Raw genomic sequence first — 21,077 nt, forward strand, 5'->3', positions numbered from 1 at the left:
GAATTTAACATGGTCAGTGCTCCTAACTTGCACATCTCTGGACTGCAGGAGAAAACCAGAGCACCCAGAGGAAACCCACACAGATATGGGGAGAAGATGTGCAAAGATGTGCGGGTTAGGTGGATTGGCCATGCTAAAATTGCCCCTTAGTGTCCTGAGATGCATAGGTTAGAGGGATTAGTGGGTAAATAAGTAGGGATATGGGGGTAGGGCCTGAGTGGGATTGTGGTCAGTGCAGACTTGATGGGCCAAATGGCCTCTTTCTGCACTATGATTCTAGAATATTCAGACTCCGCACAGTCAGTGACCCGAGCCGGGAACTGAACCTGGGTCCCTGGCACTGTGAGGCAGCAGTGCCAACCACTGTGCCACCGTGCCGCCCATGGTTTTCTCCGGATTTTGCACCATCACTGGCAATCCCACACATGGAGATTGCGGGCTCAGGATCCGCCCATCGAATTAGAATTCACGCCACAATTCACCTCGTTCATGCTCTCTCGGATACAGAAATTATTGAGCGGAGAATGTTTGTATGTTTCAGAAAGCCCCTTGAATAACCCTTACAACACAGCAAAAGGATAATAACCTCATTTACATCGTCTAACAATCCACTAGCAGGAAAGTCAAAACCATTTGATGTTTCTTTTTCTATTCCTGAGCGCTTAAAGTGCAGTAGTCATCACATTCCCCACTTTTCCCAACAACCTAACACTGACTCATTTCCAAGTCACCAGAGGAATCAGAGTGTCAGCATTAAAAAAATGCTCAATTGGAAATTGTGTTTGCTCTAGCCCTTCCTGTGAAACATGACTCCTCAGAACCAAGGCTTCATTTGAGAAGAAAATGCTTTGTTGCCTAACATATCATCACAGATTTGACTGGTTTTAGTCAATTTACACATCAGGCTTTCAACTCTGAAAAGAACATTCTTGTTCAGTGCTCAGAGCCGACAGTGTGGTGGAGGTGGAGCCAAATGACTACACCCTAATGAGCAATGCAGCTTGCTGTACTGAGTCGGCTGCTCGGGTAATGCACTAATGCAGGATAAATGACCCAGAGGAAACTACTTACAAATTCGATTTTTTCAGAAAACTAATGACTGCCACTCGAACAATTAGCATTTATTGGTAAGTAGCTGGATTCTCTTGCGTTGTAACTGCGATGCCAAAATCTAAAGAAAATGTTTAGTTGAGATTCTATTTTGATGCTCACTTATACCTAAGTCATCTTGTATAGATTGTACAGTTACTTTGAATAGTTCCGTAACAGTTTACAGCAGAGTTGATTAGTTTGGAGGTTTTCCAACACCAAGCTGGTGCTTTCCTTTTTTATCCGCTTGAGAAAGAATGCTTTGTACAGAACTTCACCAAAAAAACCACGCCCTACGAGTGACTTCTTGAAGCAGTGCAGAACTCTCCTTTACAGTTTACATGTAGTTCACATGATAAGTTGAAAATGAAATGAAGTATCACTGGTACTCAATTATTGCTGGCTAAAATGTTGGCCGTGATATCATAAGAATGCCCTAATGTTCTTCAAGTGTTGACATATCTCACCAGTTAAGTGCACAAGTGGACAAGGTTAACACCTGATTTGAAAAGTGGCACACACCCTGGATACCCCAGGGAAATGTTACCCCAGCTTCTGTGCTCAAACCCTGGATCTTCAACCTTCTGACTCCAAAAAATGAGCGTGGACTGAGTTAACTTTGGGACGGCATGGTGACACAATGGTTAGAACTGCTGCCTTACAGCAACAGGGACCCGGGTTCAATTCTGGCCTCAGGGGTGACTGTGTGTGTGTGTGTGTGTGTGTGGGTGTGGAGTTTGCACGTTCTCCCCGTGTCTGCATGGGTTTCCTCCGAGTGCTCCAGTTTCTTCCCACAGTCCAAAGATGTGTGGGTTAGGAAGATTGGTAAATTGCCCATTCGTGTCCCGCTCAGAAAGGACAGTAGGACTAGAGGGCACAGCCTCAAGATTGGGGGGGGGGGGGGAGCAGTTTAGAACGGAGTTGAGGAGGAATTTCTTCACTCAAAGGGTGGTGAATCTCTGGAATTCTCTGCCCGTTGAAGTGGTGGAGGCTGCCTCGCTAAATATATTTAAGTCACGGGTAGATAGGTTTTTGACAGACAAGGGAATTAAGGGTTATGGGGAGAAAGCGGGAAAGTGGAACTGATCCACCTCAGATCAGCCATGATCTTATTGAATGGCAGAGCAGGCTCGAAGGGCGAGATGGCCTACTCCTGCTCCTACTTCTTACGTTTTCTTACGTAATGTGCAGGTTAGGAAGATTGGCCATGGTAAATTGCCCATTAGTGTCCAAAAATGTGTAAATTGGGGGATTAACGGGGCTAATATGTAGGGTTACAGGGATGCTCTGTCAGAGAGTTGGAGCAGTCTTGCCGAATGACCTCTTACTGTACTGTAGGGATCCAATATTTTAATTATTTTCCGCACAAGAAATGCAAATGGAACAAATACAATGAAGCTGGATTTACATTACCAGCATTAATTTGCAGCATTGAAAGTCTGAATTTATGAAAAATAACTCCACAAATAAAGATGGAACAGGATGTATAGGTTGAGCGACCCACCCAGCACTAGGAATTCTTAACTGTTAGTCAGTCTGTAACTGGTATAATTACTTTTAACCACAATTGCAGCTTACGTTCCTCAAGCGCGTATGTGTGTGCACGATAAAAAACCTTCAGTCGGCAGCAGTCCATCAAAGTCAGCTGAGAATGACATTTATTTCTGTTGTGTCACTTACCCCGTTCGATAGCAAAGCCTGGGCAACTTCATTCAGAAGAGATTACGTTTCTGCTTGTGACAAACTGAAGATCATCTGAAGCAGTTTTCTTGTGACTTGCTCGTTTCAAAATAGTGTATTGGCGAAGCAAGGTTTGCAGAAGGTTCAGTTTCGAATCGTTGTATCCTAAGTTCTGATTGAATAACTTTTCACCACGCTGACAGCATTCAGAGGAGTTGACGAACTTAAACGTCTTAATTGGTGGGGTAGGAATGTGTTGTGTGTGCAATGTGTGACTTGTTAATTCAGCCATTATGAAGCGGATTCCAAAATAACATAGTGCCGTGCGTTATTGTTTAAACTCAGCTCACCTTTGCTGACTAATGTAAAGATTAACACAGGTGTTGCACAGACACGCCTTTGTATAGTAAAGCAACATTCTTGCAATATTTATACAGCAGGATGCGAATACTTTTATTCTGCTCTAAGAGATACTTTTGAACCTTCCAAACATGTCCATCCATTATAACAATTTTGCCGTCAATGCCACATCACTATAAAACTCTCATAGAAATATCCCATTGTGCTGCCAATATTCACCTAACAGTTTCCTGCATTTGGACCGATGTAGCAATGGGTACTTCCCCACAGCATCACAAAAGTAATAGATATTGCACTGTAATTCCCTGAGCTGATGGTATATCAAACCAGTTCATCTGGAATGGAAGCAGATAAGTACCTAGTTACGGAAGAGGGAGATGATCACATTCTCTGCCCGTTGTACCTCTGGTCCAGTACTGGATCTGGTGACATCTTCTACACTACAGGGGTGACGTTAGTCATGGCCTGGGGATGCAGAATCATCTTTTCTACCTGTTGAAGTTGATGCAATTGTCTATCAGAGCGTATGATAGGTGACGGATGTGATAACCGATTGAGGTGAAGTTGAAAAGGAAGAAGTATGCTTATGACCGGCAGAAAGTTCAATGGTGCATCAGGCCCAATTTACAAGGACCAGAGAGCAAGTTAAAAGACTAATAAGAAAAGCAAGAAGGGAGCATGAAAAGAGATTGGCAGTAAACATTAGCATTAAAGAGAATCTCAAGGTCTTCCATAGACATATAAATAATAAAAGAGTGGCAAAAGGAAAAGTAGAGCCAATTAGGGATTTTTAAAAAAGGGGATTTGTACTTGGAGGAAAGAGGAATAGTGGAGATATTAAACAAGCAATTTGCAACTGTTTTTGCAAAGGGAAAATATGCTACCAGGGTCGAGGAAAGAGTGAAGGTAACTGGCACACTCAAGGGATTTACAGTTGAGAAGAAGGAGATGTTAGAAAGGTTGTCTTCACTTAAAACCAGTAAGGTACCAGGACCGGTAAGAGGCTTCCAAGGATACCAAAGGAAGTAAGAATGGAAGTTGTACAGGCACTAGTGATAATATTCCAGTCTTCCTTAGACACAGGGTTTGGTGCCAGAGAACTGGAACATTGTGAATGTTATAACCTTGTTCAAAAAGTAATGCAAGGATAAAGCCAACAACTACACACCACTTTGGTCATAGGGAAACTCCTGGAAATTACTATTCAGGACAAAATCAATTGTCAGTTCAACTGTTCAGTTAATTAAAGAAAGCCAACATGGATTCAATAAGCAAATATCATGTTTAATTAACTTGCCAGAGTTTTTGAGAAGGTCTCAGGGAAGGTCGATAAGGGCAATGCCATTGATGTTGTGTACATGGATTTTCAAAAGGCATTTGATATAATGCCACACAACGCACTTGTGAGCAAAATTTTTGCTCATGAAATAAAAGGGAAAGTAAGCATTTGGATAAAAAAACTAGCTGAGCGATAGGAAACAGAATGGTGATAAATGGCTGTTTTTCAGACTGGAAGAAAGTTTGTAATGGATTTCCCCAGGGCCAGTGTTGGGAGCTTTTCTCTTAACGACCCAGACTGTGGGTAGTCTGGGCATGATCTCAAAATTTGCAGATTATGAAAAACTGGAAACATTGTCAACTGTGTTGAGGATGGTCTCAAACTTTTAAAGGACAAAATGTTGGTGGATTAGAGAGACATGTGGCAGATGAAGCTCGATGGAGAGAAGTGTGAGCTGATTCATTTGGACAGAAAGAATATGGAAAGGCAGTATAAAAGAAAGGGAGAAGCTCTAAAGGAAGTGCAGTAAGAGAGGGACCTCATTGTATCTGTACATAAATCACTGGAGATGGCAGGCCATATTGACAGAGCACTTAGTAAAGCATGTAGTATCTTAGACTTTATCAATCGGGTGATTGAGTACAAGAGTAAGGTCATGTTGAATTTGTATAAGACACTAGTTAGGCCTCATCTGGAGTACTGCATTCAGTTCTGGACAACATACTTGAGGAAGAATGTAAAGACATTAGAGAGAATACAGGGAAGACTCGCAGGAATGATTCCAGAGATAACAAATTGTAACTACGTGGATAAATTGGAGAGGTTGGGATTCTTCCTCAGAGATAACTTGGTAGAGAGATCTGAGGGGTATGAACAGCATAAATATTGAGAAACTGTTCTCACTCAAGGGACAATCAAGAACTAGGGGCACATTTCAAAGTAATTAGCTAAAGGATTAAAACTGATGTGAGGAAAAGTGTTTTCACTCGGAGGTTGGTTGGAGTCTGGAATGAACATCCTGAAAGGGAGGTGGAGGCAGTTTCGATTGAGGTATTTAAAAGGGAATTGGATTGCTATCTGAAAAGGAAGCATTTGCAAGACTATGGAGTTAAGGCAGGGGACAGGGACTGAGTGGAATGCTCTTGCTGGCAGCCAGTGGGGACTTGATGGATCAAATGGCTTCCTTCTACACTGATGTGATTCTGTTTAACTTCTCCACACACTTCCATTTTGGCCTCCCATATGATAGATTGGGATTGGATGCTCGAGAATGGTTTCTATGGTTGGCCTTAGGTTCATGCAAGTAATTGCCTTGAAATAACAGGGCCCTATTTGAATTCAGATTGCAGGACAGTTCAACTTGTACACAGAAGTAACATTGCGTGATTAAAACAAAAGTATTAACAAAGCAAATGTAACAAAAATAATCAGAACACATCAAACACAGAGTGGTTTTTGAAACTGTAGAATCACAGAATTATTACAGCACAGGAGGAGGCCATTTGGCCCATTGTGTCAGTGCTGGTCCTCTATAGGAGCAATTTATCTGGTGCCACTCTCTCCCCTCTCCCTTTAGCTTTGCACATTCTTCCTTTTTGGGTAACAATCAAGTTCCCTCTTAAACGCCTCACCTGCACCTGCCTCCGCCACACTCAGACAGTGCATTCCAGATCCCAACCACTCACTGGACAAAAAAGATTTTCTCTCATGTTGCCATTGCTTCTCTTGCCAATTATCTTAAATCTATGCCCTCTGGTTCTCAAACCTTAGGAGCAGTTTTTCCTTATTTACTGTGCCCTCACCCCATTGCAGCTTACTTGGAAATCCTGCAGCAATAATCTCCCACAGGGTGTTGATTAATCTGTTTGTGGGCTGCATTGTTTGGAAGAACATTAGCTAGAGAATGACCAGAACTCGGTGCTCCTCTTTAAATTATCTTTAATGTCCACTTGTACCAGCGGAACAGGGAGGGACAACACCTCTTAAGTTCCAACCGTGTAAGGCATTCACTCAATTACCTCTCCACTCACCTGATGAAGGAGCAGTGCTCCGAAAGCTCGTGATTCCAAATAAACCTGTTGGACTTTAACCCGGTGCAGTGAGACTTCTGACTGTGTCCACCCCAGTCCTATGCCAGCATCTCCACATCCTCACTCAAAACTGTGCCAGAAATAAACAAAAAGCAAAACAAAAACAACTGGAAATGTTAGAAACCGGAAATGAGATGAAGTGAAAGAGACCATCTCAATGTCTGGCAATAAACTGACAAGTTGACACCTGAAATATTAACTTGTTTGTTGGCCTGGAATGTTCCCTGGAATGTCTGCAGGTCTCTGAGGTTAAACCACTGAATTGAGTTGAAACAGCCCTTTGGCATGTTTTTCAGCGATGCGGAAAGGTATTCCAAATTGCTCTCATACATTCTAGCTGACACTGTCCTGCTGAAAAGGCCAGTGGCCCTGGTACTGTGGCTATTTGGAATATTTAATAATTATTTAACACGCAAGTTTGCTGCCACTTAAATTTCAAGACTTCAGCCTTCGCAACTGAAACACCAATAAGAACAACTTACCTTTATATGGAGACTTTAGAAAGTCTGAAAATTTCACAGAAATTGGATAAAAATTGGATACCGAGACAATAAAAAGGGACTTTTTAAGAGGATCTTAATGCTGGTGAAGAAGCTGAGGTCTCATAACATATATTCAATGGCTCGGTCACACAACCTCAACAATCCTCTAGGGGACTTGCACAGTAACTTCATTGCAGTGTTAATGTAAGCCTACTTATGATACTAATAATATAAACTTTTAAACTTTATCTGTGCATACTGTTCTTAGTTATACTGAAGAATAAGGACCTTACTCAGAGCAACAATGCACTGATGTAGCACATTTATCAATATTTTGGTTGTAAAATTTCTAAGCTCAGGAATAAGTTGATTTTTCTAACACTGCAAATAAAAACTGTAAAAAGACAATAATTCCATTGAGGTCAGTGCTAAAGTAAAATCATTTATGCATTATTTCTACGGAGTATATGTTCATAGAATCCCTACAGTGCAGAAGGAGGCCATTCGACCCATCAAGTCCGCACCCACCACAATCCCACCCAGGCCCCATTCTCGTAACCTGACATATTTACCCTGCTAATACCACTGACGCTAGGGTCAATTTAGCATGACCAATCAACCTAACCTGCACACCTTTGAACTGTGGGAGGAAACTGGAGCATCTGGAGGAAACCCATGCAGACACGGGAAGAATGTGCAGACTCCACATCAACAATGAACCGAAGCCAGGATTGAATTCAGGTCCCTGGCACTGTGAGGCAGCAGTGCTCACCACTGTGCCCCCATGACCCCCCAGCCACTGTGATGTCCCAAGGTTCAGAGTGGAACATTTCTTTCCCCTCCCCAAATCTCTCACCTCTGCATGAAACTCAGGGTCCAATTTTAAGTCCAGTGGTTTTCAAGCAGATGTGTTGATGGGTTAGTGTAAGAGACACTTGTTGGCCCAGGCTGACTATTTTAACTCAGAGGCCAGTTCAGTGTGGTGTTTATCTGTCAGAAATCTCTTCCGAAAGACGTGCTGGTGATCTGAACAGGTGCTGGAATGTGGCGACTAGGGGAATTTTACAATAACTGCATTGCAGTGTTAACATTATCCTTGTGACTAATAAATAAACTTTAAACAGTCTCTCATCCAATTGCAATGGCTCAGTATTGCAGCTAACTTTGTTTCACAATTCAATTCAATTGTCTGGGCACAACAGGAAAGGAAAGTTTTAGAAAAGAACATCCCATTTTACGAATAGTCCTTTGATCTAATTTCACAAATATCACGAAGCCAGAAAAACACCATGAAGTAAAGAATGATAGATCTTTTTAAATGTTTTGTACAGAAAATATCGGTACTACTTTGCAAATTTGTTCAAATAAACAACACACGTTTCATGGTCTGTGATGGACAGATTCAACTCCATGATTCCCTGTCACGATAGCATTGAGAAACTGAGGAGAAACACATTCTGCAGCTTAATGACATTCGGCTTTTCTATCTGATGCAGTCTTCTATGGATTCATCATTTTTATGAGTTTTGCTAGTGTGAAAGTATATTTCTTAGTGTCACAAGTACGCTTACATTAATACTGCAATGAAGATACTGTGAAAATCCTCTAGTTACCACACTCTGGCTTCTGTTCAGGTACACTGAGGGACAATTTAGCATGGCCAACGCATCTAGCCAGCACGTCTTTCAGACTATAGAAGGAAACCAGAGAACCTGGAGGAAAACCACGCAGACACGGAGAGAATGTGCAGTCTCCACACAGCCAGGAATTGAACCCGGGTCCTTTGCGCTGTGAGGCAGCAGTGCTAACCACTGGAACCTAAACTTATTTTTAATCTGCACTGGAGCAAATGTAGCTTTTGCTGTCCTGAAAACCATGAGAATTCAGATTTTCTTCTTCATATTTCTTTGTTAGTTAAGCAATAATGAATGCGCTTTGCAGAAAGTGAAGAGGGTAGAAGCTCATCAGGCAATGTTTACTTACACAGCAGCTTTTATTTATGCTAAACTGGCTGGTAACCTTTGTAGACATAAGAGCAGAAGGACAATTCTTTACAAATTTTAACAAGATCACACAACTTATAATGACAACTGATAACTGGTTCATTCAAATGGAAAAGTAAAGCATTGCTATCATCGCACTATATGACACAATAGAATACGACATTATTGTTGTTAAATCTTGTCAACTTCTCCTTTCCAAATAATTCAAGTCCCAGTAAGGTTACTCTGTTCGAAGTTACAAGGGAGATTTAAAAAGATACTTTACAAAATACACAATGTTGATGGTCAGGGAAAGACTAGCCAGTCCACTAAACCTGGCTCACGGTATCATATTGCAGTTTAAACATCATGACTTGAATGCTTTCCATCCACAGCCATATGATTCCCTGGCTGAAGCAAAAGAGCACCTGACAACAAACACAAAGCCAAGTCAGGAAAAAAGAATTGGGAAATTTCTCTCTAGCTCCTGAAGGTGATCAACAACGATTTCATAGTCATCATGAGACACATCACCCAACGGGCAAGCAATGGCCGAGTGGTACTATCGCTAAATTATTAATCCAGAAACTCAGCTAATGCTCTGGGGACCCGGGTTCGAATCCCGCCATAGCCGCTGGTGGAATTTGAATTCAATTAAAAAAAAATCTGGAATTAGGAATCTATTGATGACCATGAAACCATTGTTGATTATCGGAAAAAACCATCTCATTCACTGATGTCCTTTAGGGAAGGAAATCTGCAATCTTTACCCAGTCTGGCCTACATGTGACTCCAGAGCCAGAGCAATGTGGTTGACTCTCAACTGCCGTCGAGCAACTAGGACTGGGCAATAAATGCTGGTCAGCCAGCGATGCCCATGTCCCACAAATGAGTATTAAAAAAATCCCATTTTATACACAGCAATATTAGCGTCAGCCCTCAGCCAGCTCTATTTCAAACCCTGACATTAAATCACTGAACAAGCTGTCAATTTGTTCCAACATGGCCATCAGTGAAAAGGAAAACTTCCTGACATTTAACCTAATTCTATGCTTACTTAACCAATGGGAACACTATTACTATATCTGCTCCCCTCCAAGTCACATACCATCCTGACTTGGAAATATAGCTTCAATCCTTCACTGTTAGTAGGCCAAAATCCTGGAACTCCCAACTAGGGTGCACCTACACATATGGACTACAACAGTTCAAGAAGGCATCTTGTCACCACCTTTCAGGGGCAATTATGGAAGGGCAATCAATGCTGGCCTAACCAGTGATGCCCACGTCCCATGAATGAAAAAAAATAAAGTTACCTCTGTGAACGTAAGTTATGCTAAACACATAAATACCAGTATACCCTACTTAAAATGATCTCTACTTCCTATTACTGATTGTACATTTTCATTGTAGCCAACCAGTCTAATTTAAATAGTTTATTTACATGGCTAACGTTTAGGCCATTCGGTATTTTAAAAACTTCAACTGAATTTCCCTGAGCTCCACCCTGTCATCCTTTCAGGCCTGATTTGATGACTAAACAGGACAGATGTGACAGTGAGGAAAACCAAGCAGTCACTAGAGCCACAAAACCTGAGGGCAGCAAAAGATTTGAATGAACTGTCCATGAAACTACATAATTAAACAAATAACCTTCAGCGGTGGGAAGGAAAGGCCTAGATTTACTGATTACAAATCCACCTGTACTGACATACATGTAGATTTCCATCTATTCACACAGCAATCATCCCCAAAAATCTCATTCTGCTCGAGTTACAGTTTTACAAATTTGTACATCCACTGACTTCCAAAACTACAAAAACCAGTAAACAGAAACTAGAAACAGGAGTAGGCCATTCAGCCCTTCAAGTCAACTCTGCCATTCATTTTGAACATGGCTGATTATCACATTCAATATCCTGATCCTCCCCTCCTCACCGTCCCCCCCCCTCCATATTCCTTGATCTCTTTAGCCCCAAGAGCTAAATTTAATTTCTTCTTGAAATCAGACAACATTTAGGCCTCAACAACGTTCTGTGGTAGTGAATTCCACAGATTTACCACCCTCTGGGTGAAGAAATTTCTCCTCCCCTTATCCTCTAGCTCTGGAATCAGCCACCATCAGAAACATTCTTTCTGAATCTACCCTGCCTAATCCTGTTAGAACTGTATAAGTTTCTATGAGCTCCCCTTTCATTCTTCTAAGCTCCAGTGAATATATTCTGAACCGACTTTGTATCTCCTCATATGACAATAATATCAAAGAACGTAACTTAACCTTACCCACTCTATCATAATGATTATTGATTGTGTAACTTGGGCATAAAATCATCTGGAACACAGAATATCACATCACGTAAGTCCTATTAGAAATTATAATGCACATATCCTGTAAAAAGTCTTGAACAATGAAAATATACAATCAGTAAAAGGACATAAAGATCATTTTAAGTAGGATATATTTGTATTTATATGTTTAGCTTAACCTATAGTTTTTAAGTTTTAGTTTCACTTTGAGAAGGGGCCTGTCAGTCTCTGAGTTTGTTTAGATGCCAGTCTTTTAATGAAGGTTTTACAACTTTAAAGCAAACACAGGATATAAGAAGTAGGCTGTTGTCGAGTAATTAGAGGCCCACGGAAGTAGCAATGGCAGTTTGCATTCATTTGGAACAAGGTAACCCAGAAACAAGCAGCTTTTCAGGGAAACTGCTGAACAGGGATGAAGAGAGGCTGCAGCCAGCAGGCCCCAAACTAAAAAAAAACAAAGAATGCCCAGAAACCAAGGAATGGGAGAGAGGAAAGTTCCAGGAAGATTGTGAATTCATTGAACAAGGAACAGAAATTAGGAAAAAGAATTTGTTCTGTTAACGTTAAGAGTGGGGAGCAGAGGAACTCCAGGTTAAAGATAGGGCTGCAAGGTGCAGACCTGGGGATGTCAGCTTGCAAGAAGCCAGATATCCAAGGTGATTCAAAGGTTGGTGATAGCTTAATATAGCCTGTGAAGCAGCAATGTTCTATTGACAAGGCTGGATGTCTAAGAGATTAAACAGAGCTTGAATGTGCTTTTAGGCTGATTGGAGGTAATAAATTGTCCCTAAATTAGTTTTCCCTCAGTGTGGAATGCCGTAAGCATTGATAAGGGTCATGGGTGGAGGGGGACTGCTAATGTTAAAATGGCGGCGCAGGCTCGTTGGGCCGAAGGGCCCATTTCCCGGGCTGTTTTTGTTCTTTGTTCTTTGTTCTTTGTTCTTTGAATGCAAATAGTGATCCAGGGTAGAGAAATACCTGAAGGAGTGGTTGAAACCCTGGAGCTGGATCCTTGGTGAAGACTCCTAAAATAGAGTGTCACTTGGGAGGATAAAATCCAGTGTCCCTTCTCAGACCTCCCTATCACCCATGGGAGGAGCCCAAACTGGTACAGTGTACTAGATGAGACCTAATGTTTTGTAAAAGGATGCATATTACTTTATGTCCTAAGAATACATCTGAATACTTTATTAGCTTTTCCTATATTCAAGTGACCCTTTTAAAACCCCTATTCATCACCTAGGTCTCTCGTCTCCTGATAGGACTAAAGTTCAGAACACTGATTGATGTTAGCACGTACATGGATGCATTTATTTACATTAAATACTGTCTATAACAATGGAGGCAATTCCACCACGCATCTAGAACTGCCTATAGTCTTTTCCTCTTCTCCTAGGTTTAAATATGAATATAAATCTTTGTGATACTTGCAGATTTATAGATAGTTCTCCCAGTGTCTTTAGAGTGAAGATTGGTGCAATGTAGCTATTAAGACCTCTGTCATGTATCTATTGGGTGCTTTCCTGAATCTGCCCATGAAATCCTTTAATAGGCAAATATAGTCCATTATTTCCCTTTGATTTCCAGCTTTGATGCTCTGCGTCACTGACAAAAATAAACAGGGCAGCTAGAGAAAATAAGAAGAATTAGAAAATCTGTGGCAAAGAAAGAGGCTTTTCAGCCAACTGTGTCCCTACTAGTTGACAAAAAACTATTCAGCCTATTTCCAGGTCTCAATTGGTCTATGACACTTCAAGATCCTCTCAAAACATTTTTAAATGTGAAGAGGATTTCTACCACCATTTCAAAAACACCAAACTTTCAGACCTGCTACCACCCTGTGGGTGAAAACAGTTGTCATCAGCTACCCCGACCCTTCCTGCCATATCTACACATGCTCCTATTTCTTGTCATCTTTATGCTAATTACTTTAACTCTGGCCAAACTTTTCTGATCTTCTTCACCAGGTCTTCCATTTTCCAGTCTGTCGATGACGACACCCATCCTCCCCCTCACCCCACCTCTGTGCCCACTACAGCATGTTCCTGGTGACACAGAGTGGGGAAAATGCAAAATTTCATAAACATCAGTGGGACTGGAAGATCCCACCACCGGCCAATGGTGGGCTGCCTCCAATGCTGGAAAATACACCATGGGGTGGGAGAACACCAACCTCACCCTGTATAGGTGCCAAGGCGATATGGTGGCAGAGTGGTTAGCACCGCTGCCTCCCAACCTGTGTTCGACTCCCAGCTTGGGTCACTGTCTGTGCGGAGTCTACACATTCTCCCTGTGGATTTCTTCCCAGTGCTCCAGTTTCCTCCCACAGTCCAAAAGACGTGTTGGTTAGGTGCACTGGCCGTGCTAAATTCTCCCTCAAACCCCCGAACAGGCGCCAGAGTGTGGCGACTAGAGGATTTTCACAGTAACTTCACTGCAGTGCTCATGTAAGCCTACTTGGGATACTAATAGAAAAAACTTTAGAAATCTTACAACCCAGTAGGTCACTCATAAATTTATACAGCTCAACTAAATCAGCCCTCAACCTCCTCTGTTCCAAGGGAGACAACCTCAGCCTTACCCCTCTTCTCACCTGGCTAGAATTCTCCAGCCCTGGCGACATCTCTCTGTACCGTCTGAAATGCGACCACACCCTTCCTGTAAAGTGGTGATTTGGACAGTACGCAGCACTCAGCCATGTCCTAACAAGTAGTTTGCACTGTCCTAGCCTCTCCACTCTTACACCTTAGACCTGAATAAAGGCAGATATGCTGAATATCTTCTTGACCATCATATTTACCTGTCCTGCACAGGGATCTGTGCAAATTAAAAATATTAATATTCAATTGCACTGATCACAAAACACTAATGAATAAATGGGAGAGGGTTTTTCCCTGTTTTTATTCCACCCTCTCGTGAAAGATAAATCAACAAAAAACGCTTGCATTTTTTTGTTGCTTCATACAAGTAATAGGATATGATGCCTCGTGGGAAAAAGTGCTAAGAATTTCTCAGTAATAAGTAATGGTTGATCATCTTAAAGGGGAACCACCCACATTAGGAGTTGCTGACACTGTGCAAACAAAATTCTAAAAAATATTTTCACTGGAGACAGGAATGTCTAATTTAGCAGAAATCTGGCAGACATCAAAGTAAGCGCCACTGACTCCACTGAATTTTCTGAGATGAAGGAATCAGGCTAGTTTGAGAGAATTCCCACCCAGTATGTGAAGCCGATCTTAGGAAGAGAGGAAAGAGGAAATGGCAATTTGAAGCCACAGAGTGGATCTTGCTCTGTGATTACAGATGTAATGACTTCAAAGAAGCCCCATGAAGGTGTTCTCTTAGAATCTGAGCTCCTTGATTGGGATAATGCTTCTCTGACCAATCTGGAAGTCTCACTTGTGTATGTATTGAGGAGTGTCAGGGCTATTGGCATTCCAGATTCTGACTAGTAACTGAAGACGTCTTAGGAGTGGAACTGAGTTTGTAAATAAAGGCAATCTCGTTAAAGGGACACCTGTCTCTGAGGTGTTATTTCAAAAATGAAAAAGGTGTTCAAACTCTTTATTGATTGTTCTCAATTTGCCTTTCGTAGGGAGTGAAATTGTGCCACTCGTGCAAGATTAGAAACGTTAAATGCCCTCCCGCACGCTATCACAATACTGGATGCTTACTGTGCCTTAAGTCCAGTGTTTTTGTCATTGCCCACTTTAAATTCAACAGCCATCGTAATCAGTGAAAGAGAGCTGGCAGAACAGCTGCCTGGCACACATCCCACCCTTGTCTGCCCCAGACCCAGAACTCATTGGATTAAGAGCCAGTGCAAGACTGGAGCTTTGGAATGAGTTTTGCATGTTAAGTATACATTTTGAGACTTTATAGTTTCATATTTGCTTTTCACCATGTTTCCTCTTTGCAAACTATTGCTGAAAATTCTGCTCCAAAGCAAAAGCCAGGAAAATGTTAAAATGAAAATTCTCATCAACTCAAGTCTGACATGAAGAAACTTTTCCATGAGTTTATTTTTCTAATGTTCCACTGAGCAGTGGTTTCTATCACACTGATCACATTTCCAAACATTGCATCCAGTTTTATCCTGCTTGTAAACTGGGAAGCAACACAGTGCTCCAAAAGGCAGAAAGAAACAGAACTGACAATCGTACTCTGCTTTGTTCTTGATTACAATACCCAATGGAGCCAAGACATGTCCCAGAGAAATATAAGGGGTGATGAAAATGGAGCATGACTTTCCTTCACATTTGAAGGAGTTAGTGAAGCTCAGAGCAAGTCACGCAGCCTTACTTTTTCTTCTAGATGTCACAGTGAGAAAGAGAAGAGAGAAAGCGAGCTTTAGTCAAATTGTTGCCTCACGCAGGCCATGTTTGATTGACAAACACAATACATAATGTATGGCATGAATGAAATAACACACAAATTGTCATAACCCCCTAGGACTTGCGTGGGTAGGTGTTGATTGCCCTCCCTGTCGGGCTCTCTATACGAGCTCCCTGATTACTTTACAAGGTGGAGCACGTCTACTGAGCCCTACAAGGAGGTCAGTCAATGATTCCCCCTGCAAGTGGCAGAAACAGTGGCAGGAATACAATCCATCAAATGTTTTATATCTGAATTTCTCTTTAAAATAGAGAAGTATGGGAAATAGGATGATTTGGTAGTTCTGAGAGCCGTGTAGTTACAATGATGGGACAAGTAGCTTCCTTCTGTTCCATGAATTTCAAAAGTTTCCACATGAAAATCGGATATCATCCCAGGACTATTGCTGCTAATTAAATCCATTATTTCCTAACATGTTGAATAAGGAATTTTTTGTCTGAATCATCAACTATCTTTTCCCTGCCATACTATCTACTGAATAAGGTAACACACCCTAATTTCTGCTAATCATCAGCATTTCATGATAGACATAGCACATTTAGGTGTGGTTGTTATTCTTCAAATAGGATAAATGAAGTGATTGACAATACTCCTGGGGATTAAAGGAACTATTATATTCTTAGAGAATTTGGTTTACCCAGACCTTGATCCTTGTAAAATATTAATTAGGTTGGGAAGCTTTAATAGGTCGGAGTCTTGGTGTTGAGATTCTACAATAGCCTTGATTCGCTTCTACTTGCAAAACACAAAAGAAGAAAGGATAATAATCAAAAGGCAGAATACATTGTTTTGGCCTAAAGCTGACTGACTTAGCCTCGCCTCAGTGCTAGGCTGAGGGATTTATCTGCAGAATGTGCTTCTCTTTCCCAGTGAGCTGGTGGTACATTCCTGTAACCACATCCTGCTGTGATAAACTTTCAGTAACCGACTACATCACAATGCCAGGGGGCACTCCCCAAGTGGAGGATTGGCTCACTGTTGCAGGAGCCCAAATGCAAACGGATCACACACACACTCAGTCGCTCACACACACACACACTCAGTCGCTCACACTCACGCACACACACACTCAGTCGCTCACACACACACGCACACACACACACATGCACTCAGTCGCTCACACACACACACACACACTCAGTCGCTCACACACACACGCACACACTCAGTTGCTCACACACACACGCACACACACACACACACACACTCAGTCGCTCACACACACACGCACACACACACACACTCAGTCGCTCACACACACACGCACACACACACACACACACACTCAGTCGCTCACACACACACACACACACTCAGTCGCTCACACACACATACACACTCAGTCGCTCACACACACGCACACACACTCAGTCGCTCACACACACACACACTCACACTCAGTCGCTCACACACACACACACACACTCAGTCGCTCACACACACACACACACACACTCAGTCGCTCACACACACACACACTCACACTCAGTCGCTCACACACACACACACACACTCAGTCGCTCACACACACACACACACACTCAGTCGCTCACACACACACACACACACACTCAGTCGCTCACACACACGCACACACACACTCAGTCGCTCACACACACACACTCAGTCGCTCACACACACACACACACACACTCAGTCGCTCACACACACACACTCAGTCGCTCACACACACACACACACACACTCAGTCGCTCACACACACACACACACACTCAGTCGCTCACACACACACGCACGCACACACACACACTCAGTCACTCACACACACGCGCACACACACACACTCAGTCACTCACACACACGCGCACACACACACACTCAGTCGCTGACACACACACACACACACACTCAGTCGCTCACACACACACGCACGCACACACACACACTCAGTCACTCACACACACGCGCACACACACACACTCAGTCACTCACACACACGCGCACACACACACACTCAGTCGCTGACACACACACACACACACACACACACACACACTCAGTCGCTGACACACACACACACACACACACACACACACACAGTCGCACACACACATACACACGCACACACAAAATCAGTGTTTTCCAACTGGCGAATGGGGTGAGGGGTTTAGATGAAGGAAGGGGATGGAGTAAAGAAGAGGAAATGGGGTGAGGAGGGAAAGGGGTGAGGGGGGAATGGGTGAGGGGGAATAGGGTGTCGGGAGAGAAAATGGGGTGAGGGAGGGGGAATGGTCTGAGGGAGGGGAAAATGGTGTGAGGAAGAAGGGATGGGGGTGAGGGTGGAATGGGGGAGGGGGGAATGGGGAGAGGGAGGAATGGGGAGGGGGGAATTAGGGGGAAATGGGGGAGAGAGGGGAAATGAGGATGAGGGAGAGGAAATCAGGGGAGGGAGGGAAATGGGGTAGGGAGAGGGAATGAGGAAAGAGGGGGAATGGAGGAGAGAGGAGCAATGGGGAGGGAGGGGGAATTGGGGGAGGGGGTACTGGGAGGTGAAGGAATGGGATGAGAGGCGGGTGGGCTAAGGAAGGGGGTGAGAGGGGGGGAATGGGGGAAAGGGTGGAAGGGGTGAGGGAGGGGAATGGGGGAGGGGTGGATGGGGTGAGGGAGGGGGAATGGGGTAAGGGAAGTGGATGGGGAGGGAGGGGGAAGGGGAATGGGAGTGTAGGAGAGGGAATGGGAGTTTAGGAGAGGGAATGGGATGAGGAGGGGGAATGGGAGTGTAGGAGGGAGTGTAAAAGAGGAAATGGAGTGAGGGAGGGGGACGGGGGTAAGGGAGGGGAATTGGGGGTAAGGGAGGGGGACTGGGGGTGAGGAAGGGGGATTGGGGGTGAGGGAGGGGGATTAGAGGTAACAGAGGGAGATTGGGGGTGAGGGAGGGGGATTGGGGGTGAGAGAGGGGATCTGGGGGAAAGGGAAGGGGATTGGGGGTGAGGGAGGGGGTCGGGGGTGAGGGACAGGGATTGGGAGGGGGATTGGGGTGAGGGAAGGGGATTGGGGGTGAGGGAGGGGGTCTGGGGGTGAGGGAGGAGGCCTGGGGGTGACAGAGAGGGATTGGGGGTAATTGGAGTGAAATTCATTCATTGACCTTCATTTTACACAACATAATCAATCCTTGGGCTCCACTGCTCACAAAGAGTAATGGCTGTCTGCGCTCATTTCCTTCATGGTCCTATCTTTGGAAGGCTTCCTAGCCCCTGTGTGAAGAGGATCTTTCTCTCTCCTCCTGTCCACTTCCTGCATCAAGGCCTCCAGTACCACATCTGAGAATCTTGAAGCATGCTCTCCAGTGTTACACCCTTTGTGCTCCCCTTCCTGTTCAAAATGTCTGGAGTTGGAAATGCCCCTCCTCTTTAAGAATGCCTTCAGGTAGTGCAGGCTAACTCTGAGTGATATTAGCTGCACATGAGCTTAGCTTCCTTGATGAAGCACACATCCATTCAGCAGTATGTGTAGCACTGGGCTACATGTTGCTATCAGTTATATTAGTGGGTAGCATAAAGTCTGCACGTTCCTCTCACATCCTGATCCGCGAACCCATTTTCAGGCTTTAACCAATTTTTCTCCCACATCTGGAAGCAAAGATATGTTATACTCTCCTGCGGAGCAAGTTGCCTTGTTGCATTTATTTTTATCACAACAAAACACCATTAGGGAAACAGGAAGGAAATAATCTCATATGCCAGAAAACTAAGGTCAATATTATTTCCTTACAGGGATTATCATAGAATCCCTACAGTGCAGAAGGAAGCCATTCGGCCCATTGAGTCTGTACCAACCACAATCCCATCCAGGCCCTATCCCCTTAGCTCCATATGTTCATGCTAGCTAGCCCCTGACACTAAGGGGCAATTTGTAACATAGCCAATTAACCTAACATACATCTTTGGACAGTGGGAGGAAACCAGAGCACCCGGAGGAAACCCACACAGACACAGTGAGAATGTACAGACTCCACACAGACAGTGACCCAAGCTGGGAATTGAACCCGGGTCCCTGGCACTGTGAGGTTGCAATGTTAACCACTCTGCTACTGCGCTGCCACAAGAGAGGAGGAGATTTTTAAGAAAAAGATCATTTGTAATATAGCATTTTCAAAATGTGTGGCAAATGTGCTTCTGTGCTATGCATTTATTTTGTTTACAGCAGGCATATCAATGTAAAAGTTATGAGTACACGATAGTGTTTACTCTGACTACTTCCGTATGTGAGATTTAAACAGATCCATGGACCTGTGTCCATGTAAAATACATTTGTACCGAGAAATGCCAGAACTCAATTGAATTTCAATTGAATACTAAACTTCACTAACTCATCATGCAGTGATTATGGAGACTGAAATTCCTCAAGAAATGGGAAGCAGTAAAAATGCCTTCCCTCGAGTGGGAGGGTTTTTTGAATAAGACAGACAAACAGCTGATTAAAATTGACTGTCAACCACATGTTAAACGTCATCCCTGCCCTCTGACAGCACAGACTTAGGCAGGGCCAGTAGCAGAGAACATCAGCATTAGTCATCATTGCAAAATGGGAACCAGAATGAGGTAAAATAATTGTTTCTCTTAGTCACCTATTTACATATATATTTCATTGATCTATCATGCCGGTTGTGCAAAGTATAACAGGCCACAACCAGTCTTGGGACTGAGTCTTTCTGGGACATATTGAAGTGCTCCACTGGATTTTGACCTGCTCAGTGGTTGCTCGAGTTGTCGTAAGATATCTGTTGTATCGCCCTTCTTTATCTGTGCTGGGATTTCTCACAGGCATAAGTAGCCATTTCTTTAGTCGGTAGCTTTTACCAGCTAATATCCATCCTTGAAGACATGTGGAGAGCCTAAAAAGATGTGGCACCCAGTCTTAGTATGTTGGCATTGTTGCAGCTTCCTGGAAACCATGCACAGACCATTTGCAATGGTCACAAGAGCAGTTGTACACTGAGTGATTGGTAGCCTGTCCTGTTGAAGGCCGTCATTGTGTGATATGCAGGAGCCTCGAGGACCACATGCATGCAGCTAATCGCTCTGAACCTGGTGGGATCCAGTGATAGCCCTGAATTCTATCACTCTCTTAACCTGACTCTCTGGACGGGTGAAGAAGCGGACATACTTGTTGGTCCCCTTGGACATCACATCAGTGACTATCCTGATGCAGCTGCAGACTGGGAGACCCCACAAATCTCTCCAGAAAATCTCTTGTATCGTCCTGAGGCAAGGAAATTCTGCAACATAGTGACCTTCAACCATTTCCCATGAGGTTCAGCTCACCCACCATTACTGTGCACAGCTCACAGACCGTCTCCCTAGACCACCTTCGGTGGCACTGCTGCTTGGACATTTGCAGGAAGTTGAGCCTTGGGCAATAGACTCTTTCTGAGAGGCATCATCTTCTG

At 43.5% G+C, this 21,077-nt stretch overlaps 1 protein-coding gene across 3 annotated transcripts in view; it reads left to right on the top strand.

The window, feature by feature from the left end:
- Positions 1-959: 959 nt before the first annotated feature.
- Positions 960-21,077, top strand: part of LOC145352570 (inverted formin-2-like) — a 71,898-nt gene continuing 51,780 nt past the window's right edge. For 2 of the 3 annotated variants that reach the window (XM_080202603.1, XM_080202605.1), the window contains exon 1: positions 960-1,127. The gene's annotated coding sequence lies outside the window, so the exon portion shown is untranslated. Of the gene's footprint in view, positions 1,128-2,598; positions 3,015-21,077 lie in introns of those variants that run through there. The other variant, XM_080202604.1, reaches the window with a different exon arrangement.

The sequence above is a fragment of the Carcharhinus amblyrhynchos genome, chromosome 14 (assembly GCF_965287045.1).
Source record: "Carcharhinus amblyrhynchos chromosome 14, sCarAmb.v2.hapA, whole genome shotgun sequence".
Classification (NCBI taxonomy): domain Eukaryota; kingdom Metazoa; phylum Chordata; class Chondrichthyes; order Carcharhiniformes; family Carcharhinidae; genus Carcharhinus; species Carcharhinus amblyrhynchos.